Genomic DNA, 14,430 nt, shown 5'->3' with positions numbered 1-14,430 from the left:
TTCTTCTGTCTCCGGTAGATTGTGATCTGTGGAATATGGCTCGAACTCAGGTTTCTCGCCTCGTGAACGGGGGCTCTGTCGTGGCCTGATGGGAGCCACTGTGTCGTCGATAATGTGCGCTGTCACAAGTTCCAATACCCAGCATCTCGACCAGAATATTGTCACATAGAAGAAGGTGTAATTAGATGAATGACGAACACTAACTTCACTTAATGAAGGTTTATTCAACACTTGCACAGACAAGAGCGCGGAGCGAACTGCCTCCGGCCAGAACACACACAGTATACAGGGTGTTACAAAAAGGTACGGCCAAACTTTCAGGAAACATTCCTCACACACAAATAAAGAAAAGATGTTATGTGGACATGTGTCCGGAAACGCTTAATTTCCATGTTAGAGCTCATTTTAGTTTCGTCACTATGTACTGTACTTCCTCGATTCACCGCCAATTGGCCCAATTGAAGGAAGGTGCTTGTGTTGACAAGCGAATCATTGCTCTACAGTACCAGCATCAAGCACATCAGTACGTAGCATCGACAGGTTAGTGTCCATAGCACGGGACAATAGCCGTGGTGCGGTATGTTTGTATCGAGAGAGATTTCCAGAACGAAGGTGTCCCGACAGGAAGACGTTCGAAGCAATTGATCAGCGTCTTAGGGAGCACGGAACATTCCAGTCTACGACTCGCGACTGGGGAAGACCTAGAACGACGGGACACCTGCAATGGACAAGGCAATTCTTCGGGCAGTTGATGATAACCCTAATGTCAGCGTCAGAGAAGTTGCTGCTGTACAAGGTAACGTTGACCACGTCACTGTATGGAGAGTGCTACGGGGGAACCAGTTGTTTCCGTACCATGTACAGCGTGTGCAGGCACTATCAGCAGCTGATTGGCCTCCACGGGTACACTTCTGCGAATGGTTCATCCGACAATGTGTCAATCCTCATTTCAGTGCAAATGTTCTCTTTGCAGATGAGGCTTCATTCTGACGTGATCAAATTGTAAATTTTGACAATCAACATGTGTGGGCTGACGAGAATCCGCACGCAATTGTGCAATCACGTCATCAACACAGATTTTCTGTGAACGTTTGGGCAGGCATTGTTGGTGATGTCTCGATTGGGCCCCATGTTCTGGCGTGGTATGGCAGGGTGGTCCATTGATAGTGACCGGGCCAAATATCTCACGTAATAAGCGTCAAACGAAAAAACTACAAAGAACGAAACTAGTCTAGCTTGGAGGGGGAAACCAGATGGCACTATGGTTGACCGGCTAGATGGCGCTGCCATAGGTCAAACAGATATCAACTGCGTTTTTTTAAATAGGAACCCCCATTTTTTTTACATGTTCGTGTAGTACGTAAAGAAATATGAATGTTTTACTTGGACCACTTTTTTCACTTTGTGATAGATGGCGCTGTAATAGTCACAGACATATGGCTCACAATTTTAGACGAACAATTGGTAACAGGTAGGTTTTTTAAATTAAAATACAGAACGTAGGTACGTCTGAACATTTCATTTCGGTTGTTCCAATGTGATACATGTACCTTTGTGAACTTATCATTTCTGAGAACGCATGATTACCTGTAAATACCACATTAATGCAATAAATGCTCAAAATTATGTCCGTCAACCTCAATGCATTTGGCAATACGTGTAACGACACTCCTTTCAACAGCGAGTAGTTCGCCTTCCATAATTTTCACACATGCATTGACAATGCGCTGACTCATGTTGTCAAGCGTTGTCGGTGGATCATGGTAGCAAACATCCCACACAAAGAAATCCGGGGACGTCAGATCCGGTGAACGTGCAGGGCACGGTATGGTGCTTCAACGACCAATCCACCTGTCATGAAATATGCTATTTAATACCACTTCAACCGCACACGAGCTATGTGCCGGACATCCATCATGTTGGAGCTACATTGCCATTCTGTCACGCAGTGAAACATCTTGTAGTAACATTGGTAGAACATTATGTAGGAAATCAGCATACATTGCACCATTTAGATTGCCATCGATAAAATGGGGGCCAATTATCCTTCCTCCCATAATGCTGCACCATACATTAACCCGCCAATGTCGCTGATGTTCCACTTGTCGCAGCCATCATGGATTTTCCGTTGCGCAATAGTGCATATTATGCCGATTTACGTTATCGCTGCTGGCGAATGATGCTTCGTTGCTAAATAGAACGCGTGCAAAAAATCTGTCATGATCCCCTAATTTCTCTTGTGCCGAGTGGCAGAACTGTACACGACGTTCAAAGTCATCGCCATGTAATTCCTGGTGCATAGAAATATGGAATGGGTGCAATCGACGTTGATGTAGCATTCGCAACACCGACGTTTTTGAGATTCCCGATTCTCACGCAATCTGTCTGCTACTGATGTGCGGATTAGCTGCGACAGCAGCTAAAACACTTACTTGGGCATCATCATTTGTTGCAGGTCGTGGTTGACGTTTCACATGTGGCTGAACACTTCCTGTTTCCTTAAATAATGTAACTATCTGGCGAACGGTCCGGACACTTGGATGATGTCGTCCAGGATACCGAGCAGCATAGATAGCACACGCCCGTTGGGCATTTTGATTACAATAGCCATACATCAACACGATATCGACGTTTTCCGCAATTGGTAAATAGTCCATTTTAACACGAGTAATGTATCACGAATCAAATACCGTCCGCACTGGTGGAATGTTACGTGATACCACATACTTATACGTTTATGACTTTTACAGCGCCATCTATCACAAAACGAAAAAAGTGGTCCAACATTCATATTTCTTCACGTACTACATGAACATGTAATAAAAAATGGGGGTTCCTATTTTAAAAAACGCAGTTGATATCCGTTTGACCTATGGCACCATCTGGTTTCCCCTTCAAGCTAGACAAGTTTCGTTCTTTGTAGTTTTTCGGTTTGATGCTTATTTTGTGAGATATTTGGCCCGGTCATTATCAATGGACCACCCTGTATATAGCTCCAGAACATTCCAGTACAATGTTCTTGATATCGGTGGATACTTCTAGAATGTACTCGCACCGAATATAGAAATTGAAATTGTACAGTCGAGGTGAGATTTGAACTCACAACCCTTCATGCAACAGTTGAGTATCATAACCACTACACCACAGTGCTACTTAGCTCCTTCTGCGACAATATTTTGTATTGGAATAGATGCTTTTACAACACTGCTGCTTTAGTGGTTAGATGGCCAAGTTATAAAAGCTGCTTGAGAGTTAGGGGAAGATTATTAGAAAAAATAAATTGGACTGTAATCATAATTTTTTACATCTTTAATGAGATCATTTCTTGGGGTAGTGCATAATAAAAAGAGAAAACAATACTCAAGATTAAATGTAATTTTTGAAATAAAGTGTAGTTTATATGACGTAGCTGGCCTGTAGGTAGCATTTTCATGCTATACTACTGCAAAAAAAATTTAAAAAATCTGTTGTCAATCAGTTTCTTGATCTTCGTTAGTTTAAGAAGAATAATGAAGTTCCGACTTGGCCTCAAATTCTCCCAAATCCGATTCCTCACTGCATAAAAAGTTCTCGGTTTCCTTGCCGTGTCAAATTTGGATAAAATCCCAAGCTTTCGATGACTACCTGTGTCATCTTCATCAGGGTTAAACCTGACTGTCGTGGACCGGTGAGGTTTGCACTTTTATAAGCAGTGGACGGCTTCTCATTGGTTAGATGACGTCACGGTGAAAAACGGCGTGTTTGGAGGTGGCGGCCTGTATGTGCATAGATTATTGCTGCAGTGCCTCATTGCCATGTGGCCAGATTAAAAATGTATCGTCAACATACCTGGAGAACCAGGATGGACATAAGGCCACATGGCAGTGAGGCACTGCAGCAGTTTGTTCATCATTTGAATGGTATACATCAGAACATAAGATTTACAGTGGAGGTGGAGCAAGGTGGGAAGTTACCCTTCTTAGATGTGCTGGTGGAATGAAAATCAGATGGACGTCTCGGACACTCTGTGTACAGAAAACTGACGCATACAGATTTATATCCAAACACACGTAGTTTTCATCACCCAGTTCAGAAGAGAGCTATGCTGGAATACCTCGATACACAGAACAAGGACTATTTCGGACAAGGATCATCTCATCTCCGAGATTAACCATCTGATGATGGTATTCAGAAAAAAATGGATTTTCTGATCGTGATATAAGATCAACTCTGGCGAAGAAACCTAGGAAGGACGTTGTTTGAACAGATCGAGAGGACCGACACATCGCGTGGCTACCATTCTGCGGTGCGACTGGCATGATTGGTAGAGTCCTGAGCCGGCAGGGAATCAGACCAGTCTTCCGGCCACCCAGTAAGATTAAGGAAATGTTATGACGTGTGAAAGATAATACCGGCCTGAGAGTACTGGTAACTTACAGCATTCCTTGCAAGTGTGGCAAAAATTATGTGGGCCACTCTATAAGAACTGTTGTCGAACACCAGCGTTATCTGAAATACAGGTATCTATAAAAAACCAGTGGTGGATGAGCACAGTTTGCTAAATAAACATAAGATTCTATTTGATGAAACAAGACTACTTGCTCACGCTTCAAACTATTGGGACTCTGTCATCAGGGAAGCAGTTGAAATTAGACTCTGTGAAAATAACTTAAACAGAGACTCGGGTTATGCACTCAGCAATGCACGGGAGCGCAATTGATAAAGAAAGAGCGCAGAGGGAGACTTCTTACATTCCTCGCAGTTCTCCGCCTGTTGCAATGGATGGTGCTGCAAGCTACACTGGATAAAGCACGCAAACAAAATCTGTGGACACAGAGGCCGCCTCCGTACACACAGTTTTTACAGTGACGTCATCCGGCCAATTAGAAGCTGTCCACTGCTTATAAAAGTGCAAGCCTCACCGGTCGATGACAGTCAGTTTTACCCCTGACAAAGATGACGGTGGTAGTCATCGAAAGCTCAGGATTTTATCCAAATTTGACGTGGCGTGTAAACCGAGAACTTTTTATGCAAGGACTCTGTCGCAAAAGACTTTGTAGTCATACTGATTCCTCACTGACAACTGGGTTCCTTTCCCGTTTGTCTTTGCTTGGACTGTTTGGGACCAGCATGCTTATGCTGTGTTCCTTCTCCATTCAACAGCTTGCAGTTGTAGGATAGTTTTGTGGCTTTCTCTCTGATGTGAGCCTGTTGCTCTTCCCACCCCCCACCCCTGTTGATCCATCTAAAAGTGCCGAAGGAACAATCTGTAGCAGTAGATGTAACTGGTATACCCAGAATTTTTATGGCAACTTCTTCCAATTCACAAGTTCTTCTTAAACCTTACCACAATAACAAAGGACTTACATGATGATTTTTATCTTCCTGAGGATGATGACTCACTCCTTCCCACACAAACTGTCTGGGTCAAATTCCTTGTTTGTCCCTGAAATCAGTAAAGTTCTCTCAAACCCAAATGACATTTACTCCAGTGTTCTTTGCTGTACCACAGACAAAATTTATTGCATCGAGCATCTCGGTAGTCTTTAGGTTACTACGTTGTACTGCTGGATCGAGAAGATTAGCTGCAATGTAAACATCGATTCTCTGTTATTAAATCCGTGTTAGGGTTTTCGCTTTATCTTTACAGCACTGCAGTTATACAAAAGTAGATAAAGAAAGGAGCAGAGTAGAAAACTATAATCTGTCTCGAATGTTGCTACATCTGACACTAAAGTAGTTTTGTTTTTTCACTGAAAATATATAATCATCAAGAAAAACATGCCAGGCATTTAATACATTCTGTATTAATTTTGTTATCAATATCATTCTTCAATAATATTCAGACTTTTTACCTGTGTGTGTGTGTGTGTGTGTGTGTGTGTGTGTGTGTGCGTGCGCAGTTTCCTCTCACCACTCCAGGTTAGCAGTTTTCATACTGACATTTGTTTGCAATGTCTTATCTTTGTGGAGTGCAGTATTATTTAAGGCAGTATTAGTGACTCAGTCTATCCTTATGATTATGAGGAAAATGGCATCAGGAATTCCCAAGTGGTTCCACGTCTTTCAGAAAGAGAGATGGAAAGACTAGGAAGATGGATGAAAATATGTTGCAACACTTAGAAAGTAGCATCGAAGAAATGAGAAGAAATAATGAAAATGTAAAATCTGAGATAAGTGAGAAAACCCAAAGTTTACTTGAAAGTATTGATGAAAGTTTTCGGAGCAAGATCGGCAGGTTGAAGAACTGCAAAAGAAGCTTAACCGTATTTTTCTGATGAAATACGTAGGTAGATTTCATCACAGTGTGGCTTAGTGTGGAAGGAAATAGATGAATATGTTAAGGAGCTTCATGGAAATGTAGGGGGAGGTCAGAGAATTTGGGAAACATCAATGTACACTACTGGCCGTTAAAATTGCTACACCACGAAGATGACGTGCTACAGAAGAAGATGCTGTGACATGCAAATAATTAGCTTTTTAGAGCATTCAGACAAGGTTGGTGCCACTCACGACACCTACAACGTGCTGACATGAGGAAAGTTTCCAACCGATTTCTCATTCACAAACAGCAGTTGACCGGTGTCGCCTGGTGAAACGTTGTTGTGATGCCTCGTGTAAGGAGGAGAAATGCGTCCCATCACGTTTCCGACTTTGATAAAGGTCGGATTGTAGCCTATCGCAATTGCGGTTTATCGGATCGCGACATTGCTGCTCGCGTCGGTCGAGATCCAATGACTGTTAGCGGAATATGGAATCGGTGAGTTCAGGAGGGTAATACGGAACACACACTAACAGTCAAGATGAAAGGCATCTTATCCGCATGGCTGTAACGGATCGTGCTGCCATGTCTCGATCCCTGAATCAACAGATGGGGACGTTTGCAAGACAACAACAGTTCGACGACGTTTGCAGCAGCATGGACTATCAGCTCGGAGACCGTGGCTGTGGTTACCCCTGTAATTAACCATAAAGCCACGTAACACTGCAAAGCGTGTGTTCGTAATCGCCATACTGGCGTGTCACCCGGCGTGATGGTATGGGGTGCCATCGGTTACACGTCACGGTCACCTCTTGTTCGCATTGACGGCACTTTGAAGAGTGGATGTTACATTTCAGATGTTTTACGACCCGTGGCTCTACCCTTCATTCGATCCCTACGAAACTATACATTTCAGCAGGATAATGCACGACTGCATGTTGCAGGTCCTGTACGGGCCTTACTGGATACAGAAAATGTTCGACTGCCGCCCTGGCCAGCACATTCTCCAGATCTCTCACCAATTGAAAACGTCTGGTCAATGGTGGCCGAGCATCTGGCTCGTCACCTTATGCCAGTCACTACTCTTGATGAACTGTGGTATCGTGTTGAAGCTGCATGGGCAGCTGTACCTGTACATGCCATCCAAGCTCTGTATGACTCAATGCCCAGGCATATCAAAGCTGTTATTACTGCCAGAGGTGGTTGTTCTGGGTACTGATTTCTCAGGACAATGCACCCAAATTGCGTGAAAATGTAATCACATGTCAGTTCTAGTATAATATATTTGTCCAATGAATACCCATTTATCATCTGCATTTCTTCTTGGTGTAGCAATGTTAATGGCCAGTAGTGTAAATATGTAAAGGAACGAATCTCAACAGTACATACACATATCCATGTGTTGGAATATCATAGTGAGTGCACATTTGTGTGAAATGAATTTACAACTAGTTTAGAGGAAAAGATACAAGCTTTTAGTAGCCCAGAAGTTTCACGAAAAGATAAAAAATCTGAGTAGTATTAACTTCTGTGGGCACAATACTACCAGACAAAGAGAGGCATTTAAAAAACTGTGGGTTGAAATTGATAAAACCTGACAGAACTAAAATTGGCAGAACGAGTGAATATTACTTGAAACCTAAATCTAGTAGAATAGTTGGGATAAGGAACTGCCGTGAATTTGTCTAGGCATTTCCCTAAGTTCAGGCCAGATGGGGATGTACACCCGACATACTTCCAGAGAGTATTTTCGAGACCATTTCCGCAAAAATGTGAAGACGCAAAAATGGTAGAATTTGCACTAAGTTACTTGGTAGGTGCTGCGGTGGAATGAGGAACAGCCCATTCTGAGGAGTTTGCATCCTGGGCTGATTTTCAGGAAAAGTTTAAGAAAAAATACTGGTCTCAGGGAATTCAGAAGTAAACATTAGAACTGTTAAGATCCCAAATACTATAACAGTTCCTGGGGCTGTTTCAAAAAATGTGTTGAATGGCACCTAATACGATCAAAATATTAAGACAATTTGGTAGAAGAGATCCAACTCACAAAGCTTCTGATAAGGAGATTGCCTTATTGTGTATGAAAGTTGATTTTATATACGGAATTATCCACAGTGGATGATTTGCTGACATTTGTGGAAATCTAGATGCAATGAACAAAGAGCGTGGGGGATTTTAGTCACAGAGAATTGAATGGGAATTGAAATGGTGACACAAAGAGAGCAAGTACTAATAATAATAGATTTCAAAAGAAAAGAGAAACAAATTTTTCTCGGATAGCCAGAAATAACATGAAAAAGGGGGGCAACAAACACAGTACCTATTGAAAGACTCAATCGTGCACGAGTTGGTTCCACATTCTGTAACTAATAGTAATCTATGGAAAATGCAATTACTCCACCACAGCCAACTATAGTAAACAAAAATGGATTATGTCCTGGAACCGGTGCCACGATCCGAGATGTGTCGATGTAAATCCAGGCCCATATATCAAGCAGCTAGCAAACTATACCAGTGAAAGAGTGGACTTTCAAACCAATAGTATTGGTAGCATTAAACCATTAGAAAATAGATATGTTTGTGGACTCAGGAAGCAAAATATCACCTGCTTAAGAGTAATTATTGTTAAAGTTAAGATGACATACCACACACTTCCAGTGACAATAGTAGACATTGTTGGTATTATGGATTCTAAAACAATACAAATACAAGATAACCTTTAATTCTGGGGAATTTTGTGTGTATGTAAACACTTTCAGTAGAACCCATTGTTAGTTTTCAGTTATTGCTTAGCTTACTGCATATAGGGTAACTTTAGATTTTCAGCCCAAGAACTGATGTGTAATTACAACTTGCAATCACATATGTAGCTGTAGAATGTAGTCTTACTATACAAAGGGATCCAGAAAAATGTAGACCCTCTTTGGTAGACAGAATTAATGAGACAAAATGACATACCATTACAATTATTGCACCTGAGGGGGGGAGGGGGGGAATTGAGGGAAGGTTATTTTATGCTTTCAAAATGACTGCCAGTAGCACCCAAACACTGTCAATGTCACTGAACTGTTGACCAAACTATGGCTCTCAGTGTTGTCTGTGGAATAGCTGCACAGCACGGCTCGATTGTTTCTTGTAGCTCATTCAATGTAGCCGGCTTGTGTTGGTAAACTTAATTTTTCAGCATCAAGTGGTGTATAGTCTAAAAGACCATAGTGGCTACTGAACAGATCCTCTTCAACCTATCCAGTGTCCAGGTAGATTTTAATCCGAGTAGGCTCTGACATCTCTGTGGTAGTGAAGCAGACTGCCATCTAGTAGTAGGTAAAATATTTCATTTCCAAACATCTCTCAGATGGCAGGTAAAACCGATGTTTGCAGCATACGAAAATACGTCTCACCAGTTGTGGCACCTTCAACGAAGAATGGGCCAATCAAACCGTGTGAGGACAGACCACACCACACGTTAACACCTGTTAGATTAACACGTTTATCCATGTGAATGTGAGGATTTTCAGGAGCCCAGTACACGGAACTGTGGCGGTTTACACCACCATTCAGTTTGAACTGCACCTCATCAGACAAGATAACCATCCCTGCAAACTGTTCAGCCTCACGAAGCTTGCCTTAAAACCACTCTCATTATTCCATCTTCAACCCGGGTCGTCCTTGGATCTTGGAATGTACACTTTCCATTCTGCAGTCTTCACAATTCATCCTACGTTTGATCAGTTTACCCCGCATCCTACTTCACAGGTTTTAGATGACCAGATAAAGTGTTCCAACACATCAGCACTGGAAGCTGGACTTACCGATGTTTTTGGTAGCCCAGACCTTTCCTTACGGATGTCCTGAACAGTAACTTCAGTTTCAAACTTATGCTGTATATGATAAATTATTGTACGTGTTTTTTGGCCAAATTCCGTATGCAGTACACCATTGCTTTTGTATTCTCTTCATGTTTTTGAACTTCCAGTCCACTCAATATGGCCTTGCACTGCTCCAATGACAATCTTACTTTATTCATTGCTGCACTGTCGTCTGTTGGAAAATGAGTGCCAAGATCTGCTGAGAAAACAATGGACTACACTACCACACAAAATTGCAACATTGTTATTTTGTTCCAAAGATATTAACTATCAAAGAGTGCCTATATTTTTCCGGATCCTTCTGTATATAAAAATCTCCGATAGTGGTACGTAAGGATGCCGGTGGAGTCCTGTTAGTTCTGGATGTATGTACAGTGAATAAAGAAACAGGATGGGATAGGTCTGCCTGTACGTCTACATCTACAATGACGCATTGCTGTCAAAATTCGAATGAGCACAGTATTTTAGCTCCTTGGATTTTACCTCAGGGTATTGGCAGGTCAAAATTGATGAAAATTCAAGAAAATATATGGCTTTTCTGTGTGAAGGGAAATCTTTCCAATTTAAAGTGTTACTGATTAGTTTGAATATTTCAGTGTTCATATTCATTAAGAGTTTTGGATGCAGCATCAGGTAACAATCTACTAAAAGAGTTATTATTTATGTAGGTGATATATTACTAGTATCAAACATTGTAATTTATTAACAAGAGCTCTGTAAAGGTTTTACATTAAAGGTATTACAATTAAGCTTATTAAATCACATTTTGGCAGAGAAGCGTTAAAGTTTCTTGGACATCTGGTACGTATAAATGGGATACAACCCGATGCTGACCGAGTAAGGGCTATCAGAGGTTGTCTCTAACCAAGGAACGTGAAGCAATTAAGGTCGTTTCTAGGCTTAGTAGGATTTTAGAGGTGATACAAGGTCAATGGATGACAGGTTATTAATACTTCTCAAATAAAAGTCAAAATGTATTTGGAGTGAAGAGCAATCAGAAGCAATCTGTATGGCTGAAATACAGTTACGTGTAGGAAAGTAGGTTGACCACGCACCATTTTTAAACTACAGAAACTTGTCACGACGTGCTCAGATTGGTCTGGGATTGCCCTACCGCTGTTCATCGGTTGAGGGGAAGCGCTACGGTTGTCGGTGCACACATACGAACGTCCCTTGCCCTGTCACTGTCCCGACAAGATACGCACACACATCGAATAAGTTTTGCTGTTTGTCTCCGTGTCACGTCAGAGGCATTCACACGTAAGCTTCGCTTTGGAGCACACACGTGCCAGCTGCAATTTAGTCATACAGTAAGCATGGCAGCACAGTATTCGTTTGGAGAACAATGAGATAAGGCTTTTCTTTATGGACTAGCCAACGGTAATGCACACAAAACTCAACGGTTGTACGAGGAATGGTACCCAGCAATACGCCACACACACTCGCAAATGTTTACAGCAATTCGCCAGCGACTTGGCGAAACGGACTCGTTAGCACGATATTGTGGTGATGCTGGAAGACCTCGAACATGACAGGATGCTGCATTTGAAGAGAGTGTTCTCGAGTGCTTCGAAGAATCACCTACAAGTACTCGGGCAGTTGGATACGACACGGGAGTCACTCATCGGTTAGTCTGGGAGGTTCTGAGGGATGTCGGCCATTGTCCATTTTGTTTCCACCCTGTTCAAGACCTAAATCTTGTGGCAGACTACGAACAGAGTATACGGTTTTGCCGGTGGTTTCTGCGACACGTAATATGAGATCTCGACTTCCCCGGCATCGTGTCGTTTACCGACGAGTGCACCTTTCGTCGGGATGGCCTCTACAACACTCGAAACGTTCGTTACTGGGCAAGGGGAAATCCTCACTTCACGTACGTCCACGGACACCGGGAACGATTTTCGCTCAACATTTGGGCAACCATTATGGGCGACTATCTGATTGGGCCGGTCCGTGTACCTCCTCGACTTATCGGGTAAATTAACTTCATTTTTTCATGCAAGAAACACTACCCGGCCAGCAGGAAGATGTTCCCCTGGACATATGGCTACGCATGTGGTTGCAGCACGATAGGGCACCTGCTCATAACAGTCGTGCTGTGCACGGATATTTAAATGAACTCTTTGATGGCCGGGTAATTGGCAGTGGTGCTCATAAGACACGGTCCTCGGGATCACCAGATCTCACGTTTTCTCCTGTGAGACGGACGCAAACCCCCTAAAAACAAAGAGGAATTAATGGGTCACATTGAACATGCCACCAATCACGTTAGCCCAATGCCAGGAAATCTTGTAAGTGTTCGGCAAAGCACCGTTTGAAGTTACCGAGCTCGTGTCGTGTCAGAGGGTCACCAGAGATCGCAATATATCCGAGGCAGCCCACACGCTTGGTGGTAGCGAGCCAACCTTCATATATTCCTTTCTTATATTTGTCACCACTAATAACAGGTAATTTCCACAAATGTCAGGGTACGTTTTCTGTCTTTTGTATAGGGCTCACAATAATTTGGGTTGGGTTTACACAAGTTTTACAGGGGAAGGTAAATGGATTATCAGGCATAGTTTTTTGGTGGACATGAACACTCATCATCTTGACTGTTAGTCAATTGTTTTTTTTTTTTTTGGGTGGAAAGGGAGGGTTACAGTTCAGGACCTTCGTATGGAGATAGAGAAATAGATGACACACTAACACTGCAATGCTAGGGAACAGTCACACAAGCGGGAAGAGAATGTGCTATAGAGAATTAAAGGAGTCAGCAAGAATCGAACGGAAGAGACAAACAGGAAGTCAAGAGGTGTAGCAAAAAGTTTGAAGAGCAATACCAAGGTCAGGATACTTCAGTGCTTATAGTGGTAGTTGTGTGATATGGTCCACCTCATAAAGAGAGAGAGAGAGAGAAGGGAGGTTTATACGATAGGTTAACCCCACAGAGGGGAACCTATGTCAGGTTACGGTGGATCCGAAGGAGGGATGGCCCGGCCATTAATTTTTGGATGATGGGAGTAGATGAGGGGTGTACATGACATTGAGCTTGTGTACAAGTGGCGAAAAGTAACTATCCGTGGACATGCTGTAAGAGTGAAAAAGCTTAGTAAGGGCAAATGGTTTATTTGAAATGTGTTTTCCTCCCAACTGAAGGAAGTATGACGTAAGAGTAATAAGGGAATTATGGGACTTACCTTTTTCTGAGCTTCATTGTACTACGTTGCGAGGTTTGGTCCTAAAAGGTGAGGTTGATGCATTCACGAATTCGCCATATTTCTGTTATAATGTGATGCTTATCAAAGCACAGTATTCTCATATGAGAAATATAAATACTATTTGGAATCTTATGGGTTTTGGAACCAAGAGTTACCTAAGGCCAATAGATTGTAATTTAATGAATAATTTTAATTAAAAATAAAAAAAGTGGATATGATGAATCTTCATCTTAAACACATATGAAAAATGTTAGAGATAACATTCCACATGGGAAAATTAAAGATGATGTGACTTACCAAACGAAAGCGCTGACAGGTCGATAGACATACAAACAAACACGAACATACACACAAAATTCTAGCTTTTGCAACCAATGGTTGCTTCGTCAGGAAAGAGGGAAGGAGAGGGAAAGACGAAAGGATGTGGGTTTTAAGGGAGAGGGTAAAGAGTCATTCCAATCCTGGGAAGGGGGATGTGAAACAAGTTGGAATCCTATTTCCATTAATTTTGCGACCACAACACCTAAGGTAAGTCTTTCCGCTCCCGGGACTGGAATGACTCCTTACCCTCTCCCTTAAAACCCACATCCTTTCGTCTTTCCCTCTCCTTCCCTCTTTCCTGACGAAGCAACCATTGGTTGCGAAAGCTATAATTTTGTGTGTGTGTCCCACCAGCCATTTCTTCAAATTGGGGAACAAATAGTAGTCCGAGGGAGCCAAGTCTGGAGAATAAGGGGGATGTGAAACGAGTTGGAATCCTATTTCCATTAATTTTGCAACCACAACAACAGGAGTGTGCCGGTGCATTGTCGTGATGGAAAAGGACTTTTTTGCAGTCCAATCACCGGCGTTTTTCTTGCAGTTCGGTTTTCAGATGGTGCAATGACGATGAATAATATGCACCTGTAATAGTTTTAGCCATTTCCAGGTAGTCGATGAGGATTATCCCTTGCAAATCCCAAAAGACAGTCGCCATAACCTTTCTGGCCGAAGGAATGGTCTTCGACTTTTCTGGTGCAGATTCCCCCTTGGTAACCCATTGTTTAGATTGTTTGGTCTCAGGAGTATAGTGATGTATCCGTTTCATCCACAGTGACGAAGCGATGCTTAAAGTCCTGTG

This window comes from Schistocerca americana, chromosome 11 (assembly GCF_021461395.2).
Source record: "Schistocerca americana isolate TAMUIC-IGC-003095 chromosome 11, iqSchAmer2.1, whole genome shotgun sequence".
NCBI lineage: Eukaryota > Metazoa > Arthropoda > Insecta > Orthoptera > Acrididae > Schistocerca > Schistocerca americana.
This window is presented reverse-complemented; position numbering follows the sequence as displayed.